The sequence below is a fragment of the Lampris incognitus genome, chromosome 2 (genome assembly GCF_029633865.1).
Source record: "Lampris incognitus isolate fLamInc1 chromosome 2, fLamInc1.hap2, whole genome shotgun sequence".
NCBI lineage: Eukaryota > Metazoa > Chordata > Actinopteri > Lampriformes > Lampridae > Lampris > Lampris incognitus.
The window spans coordinates 33,738,721-33,760,204 of record NC_079212.1 but is presented as its reverse complement, the minus strand read 5'-3'; the positions used below and the strand labels follow the sequence as shown (position 1 = coordinate 33,760,204).

At 43.2% G+C, this 21,484-nt stretch overlaps 4 non-coding genes across 4 annotated transcripts; all 4 read right to left on the bottom strand.

Moving 5' to 3' along the window:
* Positions 1 to 8,499: 8,499 nt before the first annotated feature.
* trnal-cag (transfer RNA leucine (anticodon CAG)) lies at positions 8,500 to 8,582 on the bottom strand. Its single transcript has one exon. It is a non-coding gene; the product is annotated as a tRNA-Leu (tRNA).
* A 1,579-nt stretch (positions 8,583 to 10,161) lies between these two features.
* On the bottom strand, positions 10,162 to 10,244 carry trnal-cag (transfer RNA leucine (anticodon CAG)). Its single transcript has one exon. It is a non-coding gene; the product is annotated as a tRNA-Leu (tRNA).
* A 2,322-nt stretch (positions 10,245 to 12,566) lies between these two features.
* Positions 12,567 to 12,649, bottom strand: trnal-cag (transfer RNA leucine (anticodon CAG)). Its single transcript has one exon. It is a non-coding gene; the product is annotated as a tRNA-Leu (tRNA).
* Positions 12,650 to 14,970: 2,321 nt separating this feature from the next.
* trnal-cag (transfer RNA leucine (anticodon CAG)) lies at positions 14,971 to 15,053 on the bottom strand. The gene has a single exon. It is a non-coding gene; the product is annotated as a tRNA-Leu (tRNA).
* Positions 15,054 to 21,484: the final 6,431 nt, after the last annotated feature.

Genomic DNA, 21,484 nt, shown 5'->3' with positions numbered 1-21,484 from the left:
TTCTTAGCTTTCATTCAAGCTCTGTTGTGGATATTTCTCACAAATATAGAGGTCACTTGAGCTCTTCAACCCGTCAATAACATACATCTTTCTGCAATATTCGCCTAAACTATAGACTTTCTTTTAGCCCTGTGGCATCTAGGAATATCAGGGACACAAAACACAAAAACTGGAATACTCACAGGACTGTAAAGATTCAGGAAATGTATAATATACCCATACTATTTCATTGTGTGAGGTGATTGTGAGCCTTAAATGAGAACTAGACCAAAGCCAGTTAGGTCACAAACTGGTCTCTATACATTTGTTTAAATACACAATCAAAATACATGATAAAAAGGAATACCATAGTGAGGTAATGAACTATTTTAATATTTTAAACAACATTGACATTTACATATACTTAGTCAATGATACATGTAATCCCATATCATTAGTGGGTATATGTAATGGTAATGGGTAGGGTAATGGGTATATGTGAATATGGTTACATTATTGTTATCAAGCTCTGGGTAACCAAGTCCAGAATCAACATCCTGTGCATCAATAGACTACTACCACAGTAATACCATCAGAATCATCACACTGTCATTCATCAAACTGCTCGTTTCTCACATCATCTGACTCCCCAAGTTCAAAGTCCAGTTCTGGACCATCCTGCTGTTTTTGGTTACTGCAGGTCTGTAACCTGCACATGTCTGTGCATGGAAGTCCATTTGACAGGCACATGCAGCTTGGCATTTTGCATGAATGCACACACTTGCATGTTAGCATTTCCAAGACCACATCTGGTGCAGGTGGGGAGCGCATCCAGTAAATGGCCAGCTTGCCTTCATCGTCTGTCCATCCATACTCAGTAGGGCTTGGCACCACAGGGTTAGCCTGCAGACAGCACTTCCATATTGCTGCCTGATAGTTGGCTCGTTGAACATGCATAAAGAGACAGTCTCTACATGGTGGCAGCTGGCTGGACTCAACCTCTCCCCTTTTGGTGCAGAAGAGCTGGTAACGCAGTTTGTTCACCCCAGCAGTGCTGCTATTAGCAACATACATCCGACAGGTGAACTGCTCAATTTTCTGGAACAGCTCATCACTCACATTCCATGTCTGTCCCAGTTGACTAAAAGTCTCTTGGCAGGAAGTGTGCTTTCTCACTATCTTCAGGGCATTCAGCTTCCCTCGACCAGCGAATGCACTGACAGTGTCGCAGCCTGTGAAGGCATGTAAGCCAATTAGGCTGTCGCAGATGCTGTCTCCAAGTGAACTTGCCAGTTTGGTGATGTCGACAAACCGTGTGCGGTTCTGAGTCCCACACTTCTGGTAGATGGGACAGGTGATGTCCTTCTGGAAGCCAAGACAAAGCACCATGACATCAGTGTCCTCAGCTGTGATGATAACTGACTTTGAGCCCGCATTTGCTGCATGCAATGCATGCAGGAGCAGACAGGTGTCAGCTTCTTCATGTGTGGAGTGCAGTTCTGCTGCTTCCTCACACCCATCTTCTGTCAACTTGTAGCAGGTTTCCTCACAGGTCATGTACAACACCTTGCCATGCAGCATAGCTCTGTATCGTGGGAGTTTCCACTCTTCCACCAGAAACTTGATGAGACTGGTCTTGTTGGAGGAACTGCACAGAAATTTTCTCCACTGCTGGACGTGGTGTCCCCCTGCAAGATTCTTGTACTGGAGAGTGATGTCTCCACCCCGGTTCAGTCGTTCAGCATCTTTGATCGAAGTCTGGTGATAGACATCAAAAACAACATCAATCCTCCCACTCTGTGCTCCCTCATGGAGGACCTGGGTCAAGGCTGACTCTGCCACCTGTGCAAAGGTTTTGTTGTTGCCATTCATTTTTTGGACCAGGCTCATCCCATCAATGATGGAAGTAGATGGGATTGGGATGTCTTCTGCAGGAGATACATTCTTTTCAAGCTCTCTGGCAAGTGCAGCCTTGTTTGTTTTTCGTAAGGACCCATCAGCATTTGCCAGGGCCCATGGTAGTGGGCCCAATGGGTAGGCAAGGACATCCTTCAGATTCACCTTCCTGCTTTCAGCCACCAGGATCATGTGACTGAAAAGGTTTCTATCTGCCTTCAGAACCACATCCTGTGCTTTCTTTCCATGAGCTTGTTTTGTGCTGACATTGGAGAATGTTTTCAGACTTTACTTGGTCATCTTGTCGTGGAATTTCACAGGTGGTGGGTCTGCATCTAACCTTGTTTGCTGGAATGCTTGGTAGGCCTCTTCTCCTTTCTCAAGAGCTCTCAAGAGATCTATGGTCACATCAGGTGGAGCCATGTTGCCAGTGGAGAGGCTAACCAAATCAATCTCATCAGGGGACATAGGATTGAGCCAGTTATTCTCCATAAGGTCCATGAGAGACTGGACATCTGCTTCATCTCTCTTGATCCTTGGACTCTGTAGATCTGGATGAGACCATTTGCACCTGCCTTCACCTGTCAGGTCTCTCAGCTGTCTGAGGTACATGCTTCTATACTCAGCTGTGAGATAATATTTGGTCACAGCTCCTGGCTTCAAGCTGAATCCCTTTGTCCCTCCAGCTGTTTGGGTGTCTTTGTTCACCGTTTCTTCTATAGCTTGGTCAACAGGGATTCGGCCAAAGGGATTGGTGGAGCCCAGTTGGACTGAGAAGCCTCCTTCCATGAATTCTGTGTACACATCTGGGTGTGTGATGGGCAGCTCAGACATCTGGGCGTAGTAGTAGGGGAGGTAGCGTGCATAATTCATCCTGTCATAAGCAAAGCACCATGGGATCATTGCTCGAATGCTAGCCAAGTGTAGCATCCAGTCTCCCTCTCTGGATGCTCGGATGAGCCCCAACAAGATTTCAACCCTGTCCAAATAGGACATCCAGAAGTTCGAGAGGCTGCCGTTTCCACCTCTAAGGAACTCACGGTAGACTTCAAATAGATCCATGATGCGTGTACAAGAGCTGTTCTCGAGGACCTCCTTCAAAGCATGTTGGGAGACTTCTTTCCCAAGGCTGTCAATGGTCTTCAGTGTCTCATTCAGGTGAACCATGTCATTCCTGTGAGTTTCTTCCAACCAGGACAGGAAACCATTCAAGGTCAGTCGCATGAGAGCCTCATACAGGAGCTTGTGTAGTCGCACTGCCCTGTTGTACTTGCGGCCATCCATAACACCAGCAATTGAGCCTTCTGCAATCATGCCAGACTCAATGCAGAGGTCGTTGAGTCCAGCATCTTGGAAACGCTTTCCTATTATTGCCAGCAGTGTGCAGATGGTGTGGAATACCCCAAGCCTAACGATGATATCATGGAACTTGTCATGGTGTTTCCATGTGATCTCGACAGCCTTCGCATACAGGGCTTGGTCAAAGACACAGACAATCTTCCTCAGGCCTAAGCACTGCATGATGCTCAGTGACTGGTTAAGCACCTCGTTGACAGTAGACATTTGTGTCGCTGGAGCATTGATGGTAGGCAGATAGCCTATATTGTCGGGGATGACCGTCATCTCTCCTCGAGTCAGGATGTTGAAGCCTGTCTAGCTGCTGACTGACTGTTCTTCTTGTTGTGACATGCGTGCTAGGACCCAAAGAAGGTTTTTCTCTCTGGCAAGCTTAGTATTGGCTGCAGTATCGGCATCTGACTTTTTGCTTTGTGGTGGCCCTTCCCGTTGTCCAGCATTGTAAGTTGGTAACATTGGTGGGGGTCCATCAATGCTTCTCTTCTTTGTTTTGGGAACACTGGGCATGGGTTGGACAGGAAGTGGGTTGCCTGGCTTTGCTTGCACAGCAATCCCATTGACTCTGTGAGATGTTCCCTCACCACTGACAGTTTCTTCAAGACGGCCGATATTGTCCCAGGCTAAAGTTGTGAATATGCCAGGATGGATGTTAGCTGGAAGGGCAATGCCACTCCCTGATGATGAGAGTTTCTGGAGACACAGGGCAGTGTTGATCTCTTCCATCTGTGAATAGGACACACTGTGACCAAGTCGGTTGAGGATGTTTATCAACTCTACATTTCCTGTCAACGATTTGACACTGAATGGCAGAACAATGTGCTTGGAAGGCTTGGTATTACCACATGTCACTGCATATACTATGTCATGGCCAAATGACTGCAGAAGGCACTTCACTCTCTGGGATGCATGATCAGGATCATTTGAGCCTGTGAGTAGAGAGTACAGGAAGATAATGAGCGACTCTGGAATGGTAGGACATTCTGCTTCTGGTTTGACTTCAGGCGGCCAGGTTTGAGGAACATCTTGACTTTTAATGTCTGCTCTCAATTTGATGGCTGCTTTGGCTATAACATCTTGTGCACTGACACTTTTCAGGGTCTGCAGCTCCCTTTTGAGAGACTGATTTTCTTTGGCAAGTTCCCTCATGGACAAGTTATCGGGATAGAGGAGGAATTTTCCTTTCTCATCAGGGAATATCTGCAAGGCTCCAGCAAACTCACTCTCCAGGTTTCGCCTTATGTGCTTCTTGGTTGATTCCTTGACTTGGGCAATGCCTTGGGAGTTCATTGAAGCTACCAGTCTAGAAGAGAGATCAGTCATTGTCATCACTTGAGGATTGCCAAAAAGCTCCATCCTGATGAAGAGGAACAGCTCATTGTATGCCTTATTCACAGCAGCTTCATACTGGGCTGCAGCATCATCATCTTCATTGCTGGCAACCTCTCCTTTGGAAACCTCTTCTTTGGTGTAAAGTCTATAGCATGACCTGTGGTAGTGCCCTTCAGCTGCTACAAGGTCTCTACTCACAATGGCAAGGATTCTGCTGTCCCTTTTCTTTGTGGCTGCACTCCTGATCTTTGCATCAGCTCGCAGTTCTCGACACTGCACCAGTACTTCTCTCGTATTCTGTCTCTTGGAATATTTGCTGTTTTTCTGACAAAATATGCACTCTGCATCATAAATCCTAGATGTACTTGGAGCATGTCGAGCTACTCTCTTAGATTGTTTCTCTTCAGCAGAGACACAACTTTTCTTTTCTTTTGCAAGGAGGCCATCAAGAATTTGCTTCATAGTGAAGATACTGCGACACTTTCTGTGGTAGATTGCTGGAATCTGTCCCTCAGGAATGTGTTTTGCCAGTTTCTAAACTGGTGCATGATTTCGTATCTGAGCTGCCCTGAGCAGAGTTCTCCATGAGTCGACACTTTGTAGTGAAACCAGCTTATCTGTATCATCAGAACAGTGGATAATGCACTCCACCCGTGGGCGCTTTGGTATTGGGTAAAAACTTGCTTGTTCACCAGTGGCCATATTCAGTCAGTTTTCACCTGCCACATACAAACAAATACATGTAACTTAGGTGTATGAACACTACTAAAACAAAGTTTACTTTGCTTCACCAGCGTCATATTACCATTATTTATCTTACATAGCCACAAATAGATACATTACCTAGTTGCTATGCAACAGCTGTATTTTGTCCACATGAGGCCGCTAAAATCAACACAAGATGAAAGTTCCTCGTAGCCACTTTAACTAATCATATTAACATATACATTAAAAGAACATGCTAACATTATGGGAAATTAGCTTACAATCTTCTCCAGAGTGAGACAAGAAGATAGATACCAGTTTCCTCTATATGTGTTTAGTAGAAAGCTATCTGGCTGCACGTTAGCCTAGCTTAGCACAATGAATGGAAGTACACAGTACTGGTTATCCTTGGTTGTTGGCCAACTAAGAACTGTCCCAGAGTTTAAGCTAGGCTAATCAGTACAAGGGGTGTTGAAATGCTATATTTGTAAAAATCTGGGCAAATACACAATCGTGAGAGGCACAGAAACAGGTTTCCTGAAAGAAAAATGAAATAGCTGCTCATTTGGAAAGGTTATCATGTATTATTTTACTTCTGTTAGTGTACCAAATAAAATGGTACCAGTGAAGTTGTGTCACCTTGGGTGATATCGATATCTGGTCTGACCCATGGACTAACTGGCTTTGGTCTAGTTAGTTTCTTAGTAATAATGCCCTTCTAATTTAAGGTTCACAATCACCTCACACAATGAAATAGTATGGGTATATTATACATTTCCTGAATCTTTACAGTCCTGTGAGTATTCCAGTTTTTGTGTTTTGTGTCCCTGATATTCCTAGATGCCACAGGGCTAAAAGAAAGTATATAGTTTAGGCGAACATTGCAGAAAGATGTGTGTTATTGACGGGTTGAAGAGCTCAAGTGACCTCTATATTTGTGAGAAATATCCACAACAGGGCTTGAATGAAAGCTAAGAAGGTCCCCTTTAAAATGATACCAAAGACAATATTATAGAACATTGAAAAATGTCCTGACCATGAGGCTAAACCAGGATATGCACCAGCGTCTAAAATGCAATTTAGTTTAGGGGGTGGTTAACTTCATGAGCTGATAACTGTGATACAGCTGCCACTCAGGAATGGTTATCATACCAAAATATCATCTACAGACATGGATCCTTTCAAAAATTATAAGTAAGTTTTGCCACCTTGAGTGTACCGAAATAGGAAATTTTGGGCTCTGGCCCATGGACTATATGAGTGCTCTCGGCATAGAGCCAGGATTTTGGTTCGGTAATCGGTGGGCTCTCTCCAGAACCGGGGCCGGTATCTCCAGATTGTCCGCTATCCTTTTCTCCATGTACGAACAGGGGTCTGATCCCTCCTCTTTCTCAGGTATGCCCAATATGCGCACATTATTACGACGGCTGCTGCACTCCAGGTCTTCCACTTTATTAGCTAAACTTTTTGCTCCTTCTCAAGTTTATCCACCGTGGCTTGCAGACTGTTGATAGCATACTCCACTGTGGAAATGCGTTGCTCTGCCTCAGAAGTGCGGCTGCTGCATTCCTTAATGTCGGGTTGAACATTCTTTATTGCTGCCAATACACTGTCCATTTCTGTGTGAAAGTCTTGTTTGAATGACAGTATTGCCTTCATGATGTCCGAGGTGGAGGAGTTTTCTGTGCTTTCAGTGAAGTCGGTATTACCCGCCTGTGCAGGTGGTGCTGTGCTGTCCTCTTCGGAGTTGGCTGCAGACACGTTTTCTTCATTACCGAGCCCTCCGGTTGTCTTTTGATCGTCCTTGTTCTTTTTCCTTGTCATGTTTGCTTATTCAAGCCTAAAATCACGAGATGCTTTACTTTTTAAGGCGGTTATGAATGTTTAAAGTGTTAAAGTTGTAGAATTAGCAACCGAGCAGGAGAAACCACGACTGCTCAACATGCCGCCATTACCAGAAGTCAGCAAATACATGTTTAAAAAAGTTTTTTGTAAATTTTATTTATTTATTTTTGTCACAGAAAGTTGAATCAGTTCATATGGCCACCTTTGTCGAGAGAAACGATTCATCACTCATCTAAGTGACCTATTCAGTCTCAGCTGACTGCAGGTATCCCCACCCTTATAAACAATACATTGGCATAATGACCATATGCAAATTACTGTGTCCATTAACTAGGGTTACAATGGCCATGTATACTATTCACAGAGGATTGGGGAATAGTGGCAATCACAGCATTGTAAGATGGCGAAAGATGTACTCTTATCCCCCCACCCCACCCCCTAGGTTGAGGGATGGTCGTTCCCTCTCTGACTCCCTGTTCAAACCAGCGTTCCTCCCTATAAATGATGTGCACATCCTCGTCCCTGAAAGAGTGGCCACTGGCCTGTAGATGGGTGTAGACTGCAGAGTACAGGCCTGATGTGTTAGCTCTTTTATGGGTATTTTTCACTTTCATCGGTTGAATGCAGCTGTTAATCGGTTCATTCAAAGTCTGTTAGAAGGCATGAAAATTCTGAGGAGCAGGAGGAGAACTAGACATAAAACAAAAACAATTTGCATGCATAAAAGGAGGTAAAGTAGGGAATATATAATAACTATGCACATGATTGTGTATGTCTGTGAAGAACTATCAGTGTAAAACAGCGACTTCAACAGTAGTGACAGAGCATCTTGGTCGAGGACACTGGGACAACTCAGGGCTAAAAGTGTGCCTTTTTATTCTGTGTGCAGGACATCCTATGCAAGCCAGCCTGAGAACTACTGACTGCGAGTACACTTTATAGTACACAAAACTTGTAATTTAGTAGATCACCAAATACAAGATATTTAAATTGTAAAAGCCATCACAAGGCAAATTTGTTACTATGGCAATCGATGCTTAATTATGGTGAGAATATTTAAATCGGATTTTATGCATTTTTGTTTGATGGGTTACATTACAATCGCTACGTTGGATAATTAACGTAGCTTCACATCAGATGAAAGACGACACTCTTTAAATTGCGTCGACGAATAACAGGTTACGGAGCTGCGTTATTATTTTTCCCACCTGGATTCCGGGAAGACCCGCCCCTACTCTATCTCTGATTGGCTAACCGTATCCCTATCCCTAACCCCACCCTAACCTTAACCAACCTAATCAACGGAGGCAACGAGTACTAGCCAATAAGAGGCAGATTTCCCGGAATGCGGGTGGGGGAAAAAAACAAGCAGCGGAGCGCCAATAGAATTGTCAGAAGTGGGATTCGAACCCACGCCTCCAGGGGAGACTACGACCTGAACGGAGCGCCTTAGATCGCTCGGCCATCCTGACGTCACTTCCGAAGAAAGCGTGGCTGTATTAATTGAATCGCTTACACGACACGCGGACTAGACCAATGTGTTTAGTTCGGCGTTCGCATTAATGCGCCAAGTAAAACGACAGAAAAATACCCCGTTATAACGCGACCGTTTTGAACGTCTTAAGGCGTTTAAAACTGGGTGCTACTACTTCATCAGTTTCGAGGGGAAACCCTACATAAAATCACCGTAAAAGAGAAGACAATTCCTCATTCAACCTACCGTGCATGAATTGAGGTTAAAAAAATAATATTGATTGAATTGGGTTTATAAAGGATATACATACAGGATAACTGGTTTGGATAATGGTGGATGAATTGGGTTTAAGAGTTAACATTGACTTACAGTGACATTTTTAACATCTGCATTTTTTGTGGGCTACTGGTTACTTTCATCCATCCGTCCATCCATTATCCAAGCCGCTTATCCCAATTGGGGGTTGCGGGGTGCTGGAGCCTATCCCAGCAGTCATTGGGCGGCAGGTGGGGAGACACTCTGGATAGGCCGCCAGTCCATCACAGGCCATACACATTCACACCAAAGGACAATTTAGTATGGCCGATTCACCTGACCTACATGTCTTTGGTTACTTATTGAGAAAAAATGGAGCTTGTATACATGAACATACTTGACATGTTCATTTAATGTGGTGTCTTCGCCTACATGCCCACTAGATGGCAGTATTAGAGCACAAAAGCCAACCTGTTGAATTTTTGAGTCGCTTGGGTGAAAAAGAATTGTGTTCTGCAAGCCATTGATTTCGGTGTAAACTGGGTGAGATCCTTTCTGAATAATGGCGACACTTTTAGTGCAGCCTAGGGCTATTTTTTAATGTAATGGTGGTGTGAATTATATTCTACATTGTGTCAATTATGTTGAAAAAATCTAATTCAACTTTTGTCCTTTCATGAACAGACTATTGAAAAATAACACTAGGTTAAAACCTAGTAGGTATATGGCTGGCCTGCGACTACATTTAGAAAGCATCTGTTTTTGTGGAACATTTAAAAAGCAGCTGTTTTGACATCAGTTCTGTGAACAGCGGCTGTACTGAACAGCAGTTTTCAAACCCTGATTTATACGGCGTCCGGCGTTCGCGATCATAAGGCGACAGAAAATACCCCGTTAACATGTCCATTTTGACCTTCTTAAGGCTTCTAAAATTGGGTGCTAATACTTCATCAGTTCTGAGGGGAAACCCTACATACAATCATTGTAAAAGAGAAAACAACATCTCACGAGGTTAAGAAATAACATTGATGGAATTGGGTTTAAGAGTTAATATTGATTTACGGTGAATTATTAACAACTGCGTATTTTGTAGGCTAAGAATATTAAAATTTTAAAAGCCATCACAAGGCAAATTTGTTCCTATGGCAAACGATGCTTAATTACAGTAAGAGTATTTAAATGCCGCGTTTATGCATTTTTTTGGGGGGGGGTACATTACAATCCCTGCATTGGATACATTCAGCTTCACATCAGATTACGGACGACAAACTTGAGATGGCGTCGACGAATAACAGGTTACGGAGCGCCAATGATTGAAGAATTGTCAGAAGTGGGATTCGAACCCACGCCTCCAGGGGAGACTATGACCTGAACGTAGCGCCTTAGACCGCCCGGCCATTCTGACGTCACTTCCGATGAAAGCGTGGCTGTATTAATTGAATCGCATACACGACATGCGGAATAGACCGATGTGTTTAGTTCGGCGTTCGCATTAATGCGTCAAGTCAAACGACAGAAAATACCCCGTTATAACGCGACCGTTTTGAACGTCTTAAGGCGTTTAAAACTGGGTGCTACCCGTTAACATGTCCATTTTGAGCGTATTTAGGCTTATAAAATTGGGTGCTACTACTTCATCAGTTTCGAGGGGAAACCCTACATACAGTCATTGTAAAAGAGAAAACATCTCACGAGGTTACGAAATAACATTGATTGAATTGGGTTTAAGAGTTAATATTGATTTACGGTGACATTATTAACAACTGCATATTTTGTAGGCTAAGGATATTTAAATTTTAAAAGCCATCACAAGGCAAATTTGTTCCTAGGGCAAACGATGCTTAATTACAGTAAGAGTATTTAAATGCCGCTTTTATGATTTTTTTTTCGTTGGTGGGGGGGTACATTACAATCCCTGCGTCGGATACATTCAGCCTCACATCAGATTACGGACGACACACTTTAGATGGCGTCGACGAATAACAGTTTACAGAGCGCCAATAATCAAAGAATTGTCAGAAGTGGGATTCGAACCCACACTTCCAGGGGAGACTACGATCTGAACAGCTGCCTTCGGATCGTCCGGCCATCCTGACGTCACTTCCGAAGAAAGCGTGGCTGTATTAATTGAATCGCTTACACGACACGCGGACTAGACCAATGTGTTTAGTTCGGCGTTCGCATTAATGCGCCAAGTAAAACGACAGAAAATACCCCGTTATAACGCGACCGTTTTGAACGTCTTAAGGCGTTTAAAACTGGGTGCTACCCGTTAACATGTCCATTTTGAACGTATTTAGGCTTATAAAATTGGGTGCTACTACTTCATCGGTTTCTGAGGGGAAACCCTACATAAGATCACTGTAGGAGAGAAGACAATTCCTCACTCAACCTACCGTGTATGAATTGAGATTAAAAAATAATATTGATTGAATTGGGTTTATAAAGGATATACATACAGGATAACTGGTTTGGATAATGGATGGATGAATTGGGTTTAAGAGTTAACATTGACTTACGGTGACATGTTTAACATCTGCATTTTTTGTGGGCTACTGGTTACTTTCATCCATCCGTCCATCCATTATCCAAGCCGCTTATCCCAATTGGGGGTTGCGGGGTGCTGGAGCCTATCCCAGCAGTCATTGGGCGGCAGGTGGGGAGACACTCTGGGTAGGCCGCCAGTCCATCACAGGCCATACACAGTCACACCAAGGGACAATTTAGTATGGCCGATTCACCTGACCTACATGTCTTTGGTTACTTATTGAGAAAAAATGGAGCTTGTATACATGAACATACTTGACATGTTCATTTAATGTGGTGTCTTCGCCTACATGCCCACTAGATGGCAGTATTAGAGCACAAAAGCCAACCTGTTGAATTTTTGAGTCGCTTGGGTGAAAAAGAATTGTGTTCTGCAAGCCATTGATTTCGGTGTAAACTGGGTGAGATCCTTTCTGAATAATGGCGACACTTTTAGTGCAGCCTAGGGCTATTTTTTAATGTAATGGTGGTGTGAATTATATTCTACATTGTGTCAATTATGTTGAAAAAATCTAATTCAACTTTTGTCCTTTCATGAACAGACTATTGAAAAATAACACTAGGTTAAAACCTAGTAGGTATATGGCTGGCCTGCGACTACATTTAGAAAGCATCTGTTTTTGTGGAACATTTAAAAAGCAGCTGTTTTGACATCAGTTCTGTGAACAGCGGCTGTACTGAACAGCAGTTTTCAAACCCTGATTTATACGGCGTCCGGCGTTCGCGATCATAAGGCGACAGAAAATACCCCGTTAACATGTCCATTTTGACCTTCTTAAGGCTTCTAAAATTGGGTGCTAATACTTCATCAGTTCTGAGGGGAAACCCTACATACAATCATTGTAAAAGAGAAAACAACATCTCACGAGGTTAAGAAATAACATTGATGGAATTGGGTTTAAGAGTTAATATTGATTTACGGTGAATTATTAACAACTGCGTATTTTGTAGGCTAAGAATATTAAAATTTTAAAAGCCATCACAAGGCAAATTTGTTCCTATGGCAAACGATGCTTAATTACAGTAAGAGTATTTAAATGCCGCGTTTATGCATTTTTTTGGGGGGGGGTACATTACAATCCCTGCATTGGATACATTCAGCTTCACATCAGATTACGGACGACAAACTTGAGATGGCGTCGACGAATAACAGGTTACGGAGCGCCAATGATTGAAGAATTGTCAGAAGTGGGATTCGAACCCACGCCTCCAGGGGAGACTATGACCTGAACGTAGCGCCTTAGACCGCCCGGCCATTCTGACGTCACTTCCGATGAAAGCGTGGCTGTATTAATTGAATCGCATACACGACATGCGGAATAGACCGATGTGTTTAGTTCGGCGTTCGCATTAATGCGTCAAGTCAAACGACAGAAAATACCCCGTTATAACGCGACCGTTTTGAACGTCTTAAGGCGTTTAAAACTGGGTGCTACCCGTTAACATGTCCATTTTGAGCGTATTTAGGCTTATAAAATTGGGTGCTACTACTTCATCAGTTTCGAGGGGAAACCCTACATACAGTCATTGTAAAAGAGAAAACATCTCACGAGGTTACGAAATAACATTGATTGAATTGGGTTTAAGAGTTAATATTGATTTACGGTGACATTATTAACAACTGCATATTTTGTAGGCTAAGGATATTTAAATTTTAAAAGCCATCACAAGGCAAATTTGTTCCTAGGGCAAACGATGCTTAATTACAGTAAGAGTATTTAAATGCCGCTTTTATGATTTTTTTTTCGTTGGTGGGGGGGTACATTACAATCCCTGCGTCGGATACATTCAGCCTCACATCAGATTACGGACGACACACTTTAGATGGCGTCGACGAATAACAGTTTACAGAGCGCCAATAATCAAAGAATTGTCAGAAGTGGGATTCGAACCCACACTTCCAGGGGAGACTACGATCTGAACAGCTGCCTTCGGATCGTCCGGCCATCCTGACGTCACTTCCGAAGAAAGCGTGGCTGTATTAATTGAATCGCTTACACGACACGCGGACTAGACCAATGTGTTTAGTTCGGCGTTCGCATTAATGCGCCAAGTAAAACGACAGAAAATACCCCGTTATAACGCGACCGTTTTGAACGTCTTAAGGCGTTTAAAACTGGGTGCTACCCGTTAACATGTCCATTTTGAACGTATTTAGGCTTATAAAATTGGGTGCTACTACTTCATCGGTTTCTGAGGGGAAACCCTACATAAGATCACTGTAGGAGAGAAGACAATTCCTCACTCAACCTACCGTGTATGAATTGAGATTAAAAAATAATATTGATTGAATTGGGTTTATAAAGGATATACATACAGGATAACTGGTTTGGATAATGGATGGATGAATTGGGTTTAAGAGTTAACATTGACTTACGGTGACATGTTTAACATCTGCATTTTTTGTGGGCTACTGGTTACTTTCATCCATCCGTCCATCCATTATCCAAGCCGCTTATCCCAATTGGGGGTTGCGGGGTGCTGGAGCCTATCCCAGCAGTCATTGGGCGGCAGGTGGGGAGACACTCTGGGTAGGCCGCCAGTCCATCACAGGCCATACACAGTCACACCAAGGGACAATTTAGTATGGCCGATTCACCTGACCTACATGTCTTTGGTTACTTATTGAGAAAAAATGGAGCTTGTATACATGAACATACTTGACATGTTCATTTAATGTGGTGTCTTCGCCTACATGCCCACTAGATGGCAGTATTAGAGCACAAAAGCCAACCTGTTGAATTTTTGAGTCGCTTGGGTGAAAAAGAATTGTGTTCTGCAAGCCATTGATTTCGGTGTAAACTGGGTGAGATCCTTTCTGAATAATGGCGACACTTTTAGTGCAGCCTAGGGCTATTTTTTAATGTAATGGTGGTGTGAATTATATTCTACATTGTGTCAATTATGTTGAAAAAATCTAATTCAACTTTTGTCCTTTCATGAACAGACTATTGAAAAATAACACTAGGTTAAAACCTAGTAGGTATATGGCTGGCCTGCGACTACATTTAGAAAGCATCTGTTTTTGTGGAACATTTAAAAAGCAGCTGTTTTGACATCAGTTCTGTGAACAGCGGCTGTACTGAACAGCAGTTTTCAAACCCTGATTTATACGGCGTCCGGCGTTCGCGATCATAAGGCGACAGAAAATACCCCGTTAACATGTCCATTTTGACCTTCTTAAGGCTTCTAAAATTGGGTGCTAATACTTCATCAGTTCTGAGGGGAAACCCTACATACAATCATTGTAAAAGAGAAAACAACATCTCACGAGGTTAAGAAATAACATTGATGGAATTGGGTTTAAGAGTTAATATTGATTTACGGTGAATTATTAACAACTGCGTATTTTGTAGGCTAAGAATATTAAAATTTTAAAAGCCATCACAAGGCAAATTTGTTCCTATGGCAAACGATGCTTAATTACAGTAAGAGTATTTAAATGCCGCGTTTATGCATTTTTTTGGGGGGGGTACATTACAATCCCTGCATTGGATACATTCAGCTTCACATCAGATTACGGACGAGAAACTTGAGATGGCGTCGACGAATAACAGGTTACGGAGCGCCAATGATTGAAGAATTGTCAGAAGTGGGATTCGAACCCACGCCTCCAGGGGAGACTATGACCTGAACGTAGCGCCTTAGACCGCCCGGCCATTCTGACGTCACTTCCGATGAAAGCGTGGCTGTATTAATTGAATCGCATACACGACATGCGGAATAGACCGATGTGTTTAGTTCGGCGTTCGCATTAATGCGTCAAGTCAAACGACAGAAAATACCCCGTTATAACGCGACCGTTTTGAACGTCTTAAGGCGTTTAAAACTGGGTGCTACCCGTTAACATGTCCATTTTGAGCGTATTTAGGCTTATAAAATTGGGTGCTACTACTTCATCAGTTTCGAGGGGAAACCCTACATACAGTCATTGTAAAAGAGAAAACATCTCACGAGGTTACGAAATAACATTGATTGAATTGGGTTTAAGAGTTAATATTGATTTACGGTGACATTATTAACAACTGCATATTTTGTAGGCTAAGGATATTTAAATTTTAAAAGCCATCACAAGGCAAATTTGTTCCTAGGGCAAACGATGCTTAATTACAGTAAGAGTATTTAAATGCCGCTTTTATGATTTTTTTTCGTTGGTGGGGGGGTACATTACAATCCCTGCGTCGGATACATTCAGTCTCACATCAGATTACGGACGACACACTTTAGATGGCGTCGACGAATAACAGTTTACAGAGCGCCAATAATCAAAGAATTGTCAGAAGTGGGATTCGAACCCACGCCTCCAGGGGAGACTACGATCTGAACAGCTGCCTTCGGATCGTCCGGCCATCCTGACGTCACTTCCGAAGAAAGCGTGGCTGTATTAATTGAATCGCTTACACGACACGCGGACTAGACCAATGTGTTTAGTTCGGCGTTCGCATTAATGCGCCAAGTAAAACGACAGAAAATACCCCGTTATAACGCGACCGTTTTGAACGTCTTAAGGCGTTTAAAACTGGGTGCTACCCGTTAACATGTCCATTTTGAACGTATTTAGGCTTATAAAATTGGGTGCTACTACTTCATCAGTTTCTGAGGGGAAACCCTACATAAGATCACTGTAGGAGAGAAGACAATTCCTCACTCAACCTACCGTGTATGAATTGAGATTAAAAAATAATATTGATTGAATTGGGTTTATAAAGGATATACATACAGGATAACTGGTTTGGATAATGGATGGATGAATTGGGTTTAAGAGTTAACATTGACTTACGGTGACATGTTTAACATCTGCATTTTTTGTGGGCTACTGGTTACTTTCATCCATCCATCCATTATCCAAGCCGCTTATCCCAATTGGGGGTTGCGGGGTGCTGGAGCCTATCCCAGCAGTCATTGGGCGGCAGGTGGGGAGACACTCTGGGTAGGCCGCCAGTCCATCACAGGCCATACACAGTCACACCAAGGGACAATTTAGTATGGCCGATTCACCTGACCTACATGTCTTTGGTTACTTATTGAGAAAAAATGGAGCTTGTATACATGAACATACTTGACATGTTCATTTAATGTGGTGTCTTCGCCTACATGCCCACTAGATGGCAGTATTAGAGCACAAAAGCCAACCTGTTGAATTTTTGAGTCGCTTGGGTGAAAAAGAATTGTGTTCTGCAAGCCATTGATTTCGGTGTAAACTGGGTGAGATCCTTTCTGAATAATGGCGACACTTTTAGTGCAGCCTAGGGCTATTTTTTAATGTAATGGTGGTGTGAATTATATTCTACATTGTGTCAATTATGTTGAAAAAATCTAATTCAACTTTTGTCCTTTCATGAACAGACTATTGAAAAATAACACTAGGTTAAAACCTAGTAGGTATATGGCTGGCCTGCGACTACATTTAGAAAGCATCTGTTTTTGTGGAACATTTAAAAAGCAGCTGTTTTGACATCAGTTCTGTGAACAGCGGCTGTACTGAACAGCAGTTTTCAAACCCTGATTTATACGGCGTCCGGCGTTCGCGATCATAAGGCGACAGAAAATACCCCGTTAACATGTCCATTTTGACCTTCTTAAGGCTTCTAAAATTGGGTGCTAATACTTCATCAGTTCTGAGGGGAAACCCTACATACAATCATTGTAAAAGAGAAAACAACATCTCACGAGGTTAAGAAATAACATTGATGGAATTGATGGAATTGAACAGACTATTGAAAAATGACACTAGGTATATGGCTGGCCCACGACTACATTTAGAAAGTGGCTGTTTTTGTGCAACGTTTTAAAAAGCAGCTGTTTTGACATCAGTTCCGTGAACAGCAGCTGTACCGAACAGCAGTTTTCAAACCCTGATTTATACGGTTAAATAGCACAGATTTGTTTTTTTTATATGAAATAATTGCCTGGCTACAATTTGCTGTCATGATCACAGGCAAGTTTGGGAGTGACACCTCTTATAAATGCGCTTCACTTAACCCACAACTCTCTGAAGAAAGGCACGAACTGAGGAAGCCTCTTGGATGAGAGGCGAAACGTCTTCACGGATATACACCAAGTCCAGTTGCACTTGATTCAACTCCTTTGGATCTCTGAAGATGCTAATCATTTTTACTCGAACTGCGTGTGGCTATCAGTACGACGGCGTATTAGGGCCATTGTAGGTTAAAAAAAATTCTTTGTCCCTCGTCGCCGTCGTATTTTAGCGCAGGTGTTTGTAATTTGGACTTTTTTTTTTTGCAACGAGGCCTAGTCGCATCCAATAGGGAAACTCTCACTTCCGTATTTGCCAGCGACATCGTTGGTCGGACGACCAATCGTGTAATTCCGTCACTCACTCAGTCACTCGCTTATGGACAACTGCGTGTGTAGGGCTGGCCCCACGGTCGCAGTCGAGGCAACAAAAACAAAAAAAAAATCTAATTTAACTTTTGTCCTTTCAAGATCAGAATGTTGATTAAGAATCCCAGTTTTCCTGTTTAAAACACCACTGTTGTGTTGAGAAAAAAAATCTTATATAATTGAGACTGGATGCAAACACCCATATGGTCTGTTGTTCACCTTATGGATAGGAGTGAGCACCTGTAGTGGATCGGTCGAGGCCCGGGTTACCAACGACTGCCACCGGTACGGTTGGCCAGCAGGGTGCTGGTGGAAACTATGCTACTGTTGGGTGAAGGAAAGAGGGGTGCAACGGAGCAGGTCAAATACACTTATTGTAAGTCACTTTGGATAAAAGCATTGGCTAAATGACTGTAATGTAATGTAATGAAGGAGAAGGAGAGGGGGAAGGCATATCCAGAGGCAGCAGGGAAGGAGGAAGGGTAAGAGTGTGGAGGTGAGAGTTGGAACTTTGAATGTTAGCACTATGACTGGTAAAGGGGGAGAGTTGGCTGATATGATGGAGAGAAGGAAGGTAGATATAGATTTTTTTTTTTTAGTCTGGATATATATGTTAGTTTAGATATATGTGTTAGTTAGTATGCGTGCTCTCACACTTGTTGTAGTTTTTGGATATGTGTTTTTGTCTTCATTTTGCACTGCTGTGGGCTGGTGGAAACAATATTTTGATTCATTTCATGTATGGAAGTACATGAAATGAAATGGCAAATAAAGTGTTCCTGATTCCTGATATTCTATATGTGCAAGAGACCAGGTGGAATGGTAGAAAGGTCAGGAGCATTGGAGATTTATTCAAACTATTCTACCATGGTGTGGATGGAAGGAGAAATGGGGTAGGGGTAATTCTGAAGGAAGAGTGTGTCAAGAGTGTGTTGGAGGTGAAGAGAGTGTCAGACAGAGTGATGAGTGTGAAGCTGGAAATCGAAGGTGTGGTGATGAATGTTATCAGTGCATATGCCCTGGAAGTTGAGTGTGAGATGGAAGAGAAAGAAGAATTCTGGAGTGAATTGGATGAAGTGGTGGTGACGGTACCCAAGGAGGAAAGCGTGTTGATTGGAGCAGACTTCAATGGGCATCTTGGTGAAGGGAAAGGAGGTAATGGGCAGGTATGGTGCCACGGAGCGAAATGTGGAGGGATGGATGATGGTGGATTTTGCGAGAAGGATGGAAATGGCTGTGGTGAATACCTATTTCAAGAAGAGGGAGGAACACAGGGTGATACATAAGAGTGGAGGAAAGTGCACACAGGTGGACTATATCTTATGCAGGAGTTGCTATCTGAAAGGGACTGGAGACTGCAAGGTGTTATAGGGGAGAACTTATCTAGACGGCATCGGATGGTGGTCTGTAGGATTACTTTGGAGATCAAGAAGAGGAAGAGAGTGAAAACAGAGCCAAGGATCAAATTGTGGAAGTTGAAGAAAGAAGACTGTTGTGTGGAGTTCAGGGAGGAGTTAAGACAAGCACTGCGTGGTAGTGAAGAGTTGCCAGATGGCTGGACAACCACTGCAGAAACAGTGAGGGAGACAGCTAGGAAGGTACTTGGTGTGTCATCTGGACAGAGGAAGGAAGACAAGGAGACTTGCTGATGGAATGAGGAAGTATAGCATAGTATACAGAGGAAGAGGTTGGCAAAGAAGAAGTGGGATAAAGAGATGAATAAAGTAGACAGGAGTACAAGGAGATGTGGCGTAAAGTGAAGAGAGAAGTGGCGAAGGCAAAGGAAAAGGCATATGGCAAGTTGTATGAGAGGTTGGACACTAAGGAAGGAGAAAAGGACTTGTAGCGATTGGCTAGACAAAGGGACCAAGCTGGAAAGGATGTGTGGCAGGTTCATGCGATGAATGATAGAGATGGAAATGTGCTGACAAGTGAGGAGAGTGTGTTGAGAAGGTGGAAGGAGTACTTTGAGGGGCTGATGAATGAAGAAAATGAGAGAGAAAGAAGGTTGAATGATGTGGGGATAGTGAACCAGGCAGTGTGGTGGATTAGTAAGGAGGAAGTGAGGGCAGCTATGAAGAAGATGAAGAGTGGGAAGACGGTTGGTCCAGTGACATACCGGTGGAGGCATGGAAATGTTTAGGAGAGATGGCAGTGGAGTTTTTAACTAGATTGTTTAACACAATCTTGGAACGGGAGAGGATGCTTGAGGAGTGGAGAAGAAGCATATTGATACCGATTTTCAAGAATAAGGGTGATGTGCAGAACTGTAGCAACTACAGAGGTATAAAGTTGATCAGCCACAGTATGAAGATATGGGAAAGAGTAATAGAAGCTAGGTTAAGAGGAGAGGTGATGATTAGTGAGCAGCAATATGGTTTCATGCCAAGAAAGGGCACCACAGATGCAATGTTTGCTTTGAGAATGTTGATTGAGATGTATAGAGAAGATCAGAAGGAGTTAAATTGTGTCTTTGTGGATTTAGAGAAAGCATATGACAGGGTGCCGAGAGAGGAGGTGTGGTATTGTATGAGGAAGTTGGGAGTGGCAGAGAAATATGTAAGAGTGGTGCATGATATATGTATGAGGGCAGTGTGACAGTGGTGAGGTGTGTGGTAGGAATGACAGATGGGTTCAAGGTGGAGGTGGGAATACATCAAGGAATGGCTCTGAGCCCTTTCTTGTTTTCAGTGGTGATGGACAGGTTGACGGACGAGATCAGGCAGAGGTCTCCATGGACTCTGATGTTCGTGGAGGACATTGTGATCTGTAGTGAGAGTAGGGAGCAGGTTGAGGAGAGCCTGTAGAGGTGGAGTAATACACTAAAGAGAAGAAGAATGGAAGTCAGTAGGATCAATACATTACATAATGCATGAATGAGAGGGAGGACAGCGGAATGGTCAGGAGGAAAGGAGTAGAGGTGACGAAGGTGGATGAATTTAAATACTTGGGGTCAACTGTTCAAAGTAAGTGGGGAGTGTGAAAGAGAGGTGAAGAAGAGGGTGCAGGCAGGGTGGAGTGGGTGGAGAAGAGAGTCAGGAGTGATTTGTGACAGAATGGTACCAGCAAGAGTTAAATTGAAGGTTTGCAAGATGGTAGTGAGACCAGCTATATGTTGTATGGTTTGTAGACGGTGGCACTGACGAAAAGACCAGAAGTGGAGCTGGAGGTGGCAAAGATGAAGATGCTAAGATTTTCATTGGAACGAAGAAGGTCAGGATTAGGAATGAGTATTAGAGGGACAGCTGAGGTTGGACGATTTGGAGACAAAGCAAGAGAGGCAAAATTGATATGGTTTGGACATATGTGGCGGAGAGATGCTGGGTATATTGGGAGAAGGATGCTGAATATGGAGCTGCCAGGCAAGAGGAAAAGAGGAAGACCAAAGAGGTTTATGGATGTGGTTAGGGAGGACATGCAGGTAGCTGGCATGACAGAGAAAGATGCAGAGGACAGGAAGAGATAGAAACGGATTATCTACTGTGGCGACCCCTGATGGGAGCAGCTGAAAATAGTAGTAGTAGTAATAGTGTACTATATTTGATTTGGCAAAGGTTTTATGCCAGATACCCTTCCTGACGAAACCCTATCTATTTATCCAGGCTTGGGAACGGCACTAAGAATGCACTAGTTTCAGCTGTGACTTCTGACCTTAATTTTGCGAATGTCCACCCCGATCCTTCCAGTGAACACTTCAAGCACTTCCTGTGCCATTGTTACCTGGGATGGATTGGGGAGAGATGTCAAGAGAGC